The sequence below is a fragment of the Thamnophis elegans genome, chromosome 4, assembly GCF_009769535.1.
Source record: "Thamnophis elegans isolate rThaEle1 chromosome 4, rThaEle1.pri, whole genome shotgun sequence".
Taxonomy (NCBI): Eukaryota; Metazoa; Chordata; class Lepidosauria; order Squamata; family Colubridae; genus Thamnophis; species Thamnophis elegans.
The window spans coordinates 51,764,262-51,770,261 of record NC_045544.1 but is presented as its reverse complement, the minus strand read 5'-3'; the positions used below and the strand labels follow the sequence as shown (position 1 = coordinate 51,770,261).

The 6,000-nt window shown below is 39.6% G+C and overlaps 1 long non-coding RNA gene across 1 annotated transcript in view; it reads left to right on the top strand.

Moving 5' to 3' along the window:
• The first annotated feature begins 1,865 nt into the window (after window positions 1–1,865).
• LOC116508479 overlaps window positions 1,866–6,000 on the top strand; it is a 56,742-nt gene continuing 52,607 nt past the window's right edge. Inside the window, exons 1-2 of the long non-coding RNA XR_004255345.1 lie at window positions 1,866–1,904; window positions 5,783–5,815. This is a non-coding gene — a long non-coding RNA (uncharacterized LOC116508479). The remainder of the gene's footprint in view (window positions 1,905–5,782; window positions 5,816–6,000) is intronic.

The window sequence follows — 6,000 nt, the reverse complement described above, 5'->3', positions numbered from 1 at the left end:
CCAGTTTGCAAATGTGCATACGCTGCACACGCTCTTGCTTCGCTTGCACGCACCCCAGTCGTGCATGCGCCCGGTCTTCTGCTCATGAGCTTTGCTAAAAAAGAGTCCCTAAGCAGGATGACATAGCACCAAGGCGGCGCACCTGTGATTTCCACTACTGGTTCGGGCAAACCGGTCTAAACCAGCTAAATACCACCTCTGGTTTCCCCCCTAAATTATGCTATTTTTATGTGAAGAATATTTGGAGAATTGTTTGAGAATTTATATTGGTAACATTGAGTAAATTGTATCTCATAATCTGGCCACAGAACTAAATGAGATCTTTCATTCTGCCTGATTCTTGTCTGAGAAATTCTTCATTTCAGGATTCTTCCTTCATGCCTTTATCTTCCTAAGGACATTTTCCGTTTGACTCTGTGCTTAATTAGTTGTAGAAAGTAGGTTTTGCTTTCCCTTCTCCCCCCTTGTTGCAAGTAATAAATCTTTCTGTTAAAATTAAAGTTACTTCACTAGCTCTTGCTCTGGTTAGATTTTCTCTCTTCACACACAAATCACTTCCAACATTCTTTACAATTGTACCAAGTTGTAGGATTCTCAGGTTGCAAATAATCCACTCAGCTTCTTTCTTAATTATATTTTTCTGGTTTGTTAAAAGTATATTTATTTTGGCAACTATCAACTTAACTAATTGGTTATTCATGGCTGTCATTACTGTTTGTTTTTTTGACACTCATTTTTACCCTTTGTTCTGTATAATTCAGGTGCCATGTTCAAAAATTTGTTTACTGATTTTTACTGATTTTTGCTTACAAATATGTATTTATATTCATACATGCATACATATGAAGAGATAAGCATCATAAAACTCAGATGAATTTAGGCTATGTTAAAAACAGAAACATCGTGTTGGAAATATGTTTCTTTCAAGCAAACTGATTGATTTAATTTTTAAAAAACTATCATGTTTCCCTGAATATACGACCTGTCCTGAAACTAAAGCCTTGCCATATTTTTTGCGTGGACAAAAATATAAGCCCACCCCTGAAAATAAGCCCCCTGGACAATCCCCCCCTCTGGCTAGGCAGAGCACTGCTTGCCAACCTAGCAGTATCCCGAAGGCTCCAAGCCATGGGAATGAGGTGGTGGGCTTTGCTTGATGCTTTCGGGGTACTGCTAGGTTGGTCAACGGCGCTGTGCCCAGCTGAAGAGTAGGGGTTGCCGGGAGGCTGCTCCCTTGTGAGCAGGCTCCCGAAGAGCCAGGCACAGCCTCAGGGTCGGATGGCTGTGTTGTGCTGTCACAGCAGCAACACAGCAGCCATGAGGTGGCCACGCTCACGAGCAGCCGCCTGGCAACCCCCGTTTCCAGCCAGGCACAGCGCCGCTGACCAATCTAGCGTAAGGTGACCAGACGTCCAGATTTCGGCGGGACAGTAACAATTTCTTACAATTTGTCCCGTGTCCCGGGCATTTTAAAAAAGTCCCGATTTTCTGGCGTCATGTTGAAAGCCCAGTGGATTTGCTTAAGAAATCCTAACTGGGGCAAGACAAAAGACACTCTGTCTAACTACCTCTCTCTCTGTCTCAGTACTTTCATTGAAGATATTAAAACGTTAAAAGAAAAAAACGGAACTCCCCCCCTCACCCCTTTTATCTCATTTTATAAGAAAAAATGACCCAGTACAATAGAACTGCAGGAAATACTTGGCTAGAGAGGTCGCGAGTGTTCCTTCCTGGATTTTCCGGAGGGGAGGGGCACGGAGGTTGGAGGTTGGCTCGTGTGGAAAAAATGGTGGCAAAGTTTCTTTGAAAAATATTTCCCTGACTAATTTCACCATTTTAATTTGCTCAGTTCTTTGTATTAACATCTACATCATTCTGGATTGACTTGGAGTGTCTGCCTGCTGGTAAGTGAGCTGGGTTTTTCCTTTTATTTTTTTAATGTATTTTAAAATAATATTTTATTTATTGTGCATAGGATTTTTTTAAAATAGTTTTATTCTGTGTGGATTCTTTTTTTAAATTGTCTTAGACTATTTAAAAAAAGATTCTATCCAAAATAAATTGAAATGATACCATTTTTAAAAATTCTATGCACAATACTTTGAAATATATTGTGCATAGAATTTTTAAAAATAGTTTTACTTAAATTTATTCTGTGTGGAATAGTTTGAAATGTTTTACTTCAATTTATTCTGTGTGGATTCTTTTTTTAAATTGTCTTAGACTATTTTAAAAAAGATTCTATCCAAAATACAAAATACCAGCTACAGTTATTCACTTAAGAACTTTGGCAAGAAAGGTGGTATAATGGGCTTAGTGACCAAAGTTACAATGGCATTGAAAAAAGTGACTGATGACCATTTTTCACACTTAGCGACCATTTTCACACTTAGCAACCGTTGCAGCATCCTCATGGTCACGCGATCAAAATTTTGATGTTTGGCAACAGATTCATATTTATGATGGTTTCAGTGTCCTGGGGTCATTTTAACTGCCTTTTGTGACCTTTTGACAAAGTCACATGGGGAAACCAGATTCACTTATGTTACTAACTTATCAGCTGCAGTTACTCACTTAAGAACTGTGGCAAGAAAGGTGGTATAGTGACCAAAGTTACAATGGCATTGAAAAAAGTGACTGATGACCATTTTTCACACTTAGCGACCATTTTCACACTTAGCGACCGTTGCAGCATCCTCATGGTCACGTGATCAAAATGTTGATGTTTGGCAAGAGTTACAATTTATATTTGTAAATTGTAGTTATGTTGAAATAAAAAAAATATTACAATACTATTTTTGTATTACCTTAATCTAGTGGTACCTGGAAGGCACCAAGCAACGTGAGTGCCTGTTCACCATCCTCCACCTCCCGCAGCTCGGCGCCTTTAGAATGCCCCTTGGTGAGTGAATGGAGTTCTGCATGGCTGGAGAGGGGGCTTGTGCAAACGGCTTTTCCTTTCCCCATTCACGCGACTCGCGACAATGCCCTTGACTAACTCTACAGTACCTGCAGAGCCAGGGCATCTTCGCTGCTGGCGCCGCCACCACTTGGGTTGTTTTTGCAGCTTTCAAAGCATGGAGGACAGATGCCGCTCTGGGAGAACACTCTATGGCTGTGTCCTGCAGAGCGTACAACCATAGAGCATACTCCCAGAGCGGCATCTGCCCTCTGTTGCTGCTTCCAAAGCATGGAGGTAGGATACTACTCTGGGAGTACGCTCTATGGTTGTAGAGTTAGCCAAGTGCATTGTGAGCAGAAAAGCCGCTTGTGCAACCCCCCCCCCCCTCCAGCCATGCAGAGCCCCATTCACTCACCGAGGGGCATTCTGGAGGCGCTGAGCCATGGGAGGTGGAGGGTGGTGAACATGCGCTCGTGTTGCTTGGTGCCTTCTAGGTACTGCTAAATCAGTCAGCAGCGCTGTGCCCGGCTAGAAAGGGGGGTTGCCGGGTGGCTATTCATGAGCATGGCCACCTCATGTCTGCTGTGTTGCTGCTGCGACAGCGCAACACAGCCATTCGACCCTGGGGCTGTGCCCGGCTCTTCGGGAGCCTGGTTGCCCGGCAACCCAAAAACAATAAGCCCTCCCCTTTAATAAGCCCAAGGCCATATTTTGAGGGTCAAAAAAATATAAGACCCTGTTGTATTTTCGGGGAAATACGGTATTTACAGAAATAAGCATCTTTCAGCTTTAAATTGAATTAGGATGGAATGGGAATCCTCTTTTGGATGTGTGATTCAAATGCTTATAAAAATCTCTAGCAGGATGAGATTAGATTGCAAAAGAGCATCTAGCATTCCAAGTACATTTTATTGAAGACAGTAATTTAGAATCAGGTGCAGAAGCTGCAAATATAGAATTATTTTAAAAGCTCTTAAAAACAAATTATAGCTTTGAATATATGGTGCTGTGTTTTAGAGCACTTCAGTTATAGATTTTAAAACATTTGAAATAAGTAATCTTGAACATGAATGCTAATGAGTAATCAATATTTTTAAATGTTGAGAAACCAGATGTTATTTGAGCATGGGTTATTTCAAGACAGTACTTCCCAAGAACAAAACAATCATTGGATAGAATATCATCTAGACAAATGTAAGCAACTTCTTTTGTCCCCTGACTGTTGATTATGACACTGAGGAATATTCTACATACAAAGGATGTAATTATATTCATAATCATACAGAAGCTGCTTCCACTAAATTTCATTCCTTAAGATTATCTCTTATTAATTCTAATTGATAGTGGGTATAGGTTGTTGACATGAGGGAGCTCAGCGATAATTTCAGTTATCAGGTTTGTTTAGCTTGTGTGCTACCCTTTTAGAATAAGTATAATTAGATGCAGTTAGATTAAGGTGACCAGATTTTCAGATTGGTAAAGAGGGACACCTTTGACTGGGGGGGGGGGGGGGGGGGGCTTGATTAAAAATTTTATACGGAGCAACAAAAATTTTCATATAACGCAAAAATAGTATTGTAATATTTTTTTTTATTTCAACATAACTACAATTTACAAATATAAATTGTAACTCTTGCCAAACATCAAAATTTTGATCACGTGACCATGAGGATGTTGTAACGGTCGCTAAGTGTGAAAATGGTCGCTAAGTGTGAAAAATGGTCATCAGTAACTTTTTTCAATGCCATTGTAACTTTGGTCACTAAGCCCATTATACCACCTTTCTTGCCACAGTTCTTAAGTGAATAACTGCAGCTGATAAGTTAGTAGCATAAGTGAATCTGGTTTCCCCATTTGACTTTGTCAAAAGGTCACAAAAGAGGCAGTTAAAATGACCCCAGGACACTGAAACCATCATAAATACGAATCTGTTGCCAAACATCAAAATTTTGATCGCGTGACCATGAGGATGCTGCAACGGTTGCTAAGTGTGAAAATGGTCGCTAAGTGTGAAAAATGGTAATCAGTCACTTTTTTCAATGCCATTGTAACTTTGGTCACTATACCACCCTTCTTGCCACAGTTCTTAAGTGAATAACTGCAGCTGATAAGTTACTAGCATAAATTGCTGGAAACAATTGTCCAACTCCAGATCTTACATGACAATTTGTGTGGACTCTGCCTGACAACTATGATCTGGCTCTTGGAGCCTTGGACTGATTTTGGATTATTCTTCCGTGTGTTCTTATTAAAAAGCTCCAGGCAAGGGTCTGTTAGGGTTTGCATGCTTTAACCGTAGTTATCTCTTTGACTTTGAGTAAATTATAGTGACCATGTATGAGTCAGTATTTGAAACCAGAAGAGACACTTATTTTAATTTTATTCTTTAAGATCCTGTTTTGTATAGAGCAGTATGACCATGCTTGGGTTAAATTAATTTTTAGTTAAACTTTTTGCATAATGGCCAGTTATCATTCCTTTGAGTGATTGCTGCATGTTACCTACATACAACTAAGGCTACCTAGATTATTCTTTTTTTAAATCTGCCAATAAATGTCATGTGAAATCATTGATAGATCAAAGCCATGATAGTGGTGGAGAGTTATATTTATATTGTTGGGAGATAATGAGGAGAAATGTAGGATCTGTATATGGTAAATCTACTTAATTTCCTTTTTTTCTGGTACCTTGCTTCCATTTTTTACGTACCTTTTCAAAACTTCTTTCTTGCCCATAATGCCACTTACCCAGATAATGAATAAAGTAATTACTATGGATATATGTAAATAAAATCAATGAATATATATTTGTTCAATGTTCAAAGAGCAACCTAGTGATAGCTTAGCCGCTATCTAATGCAACTTGCAACTTGTTTTACAGGTTGTTACACAAGTCTCCTGAACATTGGATATGGTGAGTTACTTCTTGGAGTGCATGCACATGAATAGCTCAGTTGATTCTGACATATGAACACCTGGATGATGAAATGTAGAGTAACAGCTAAAGAACTGCTGATGTCACCTAGTTTGGCAATGAAATGTGTACAAGAAAACAGCCAAGCTCAGAGAGCACCAAGGACCCCACAGTTCAAACCTGAG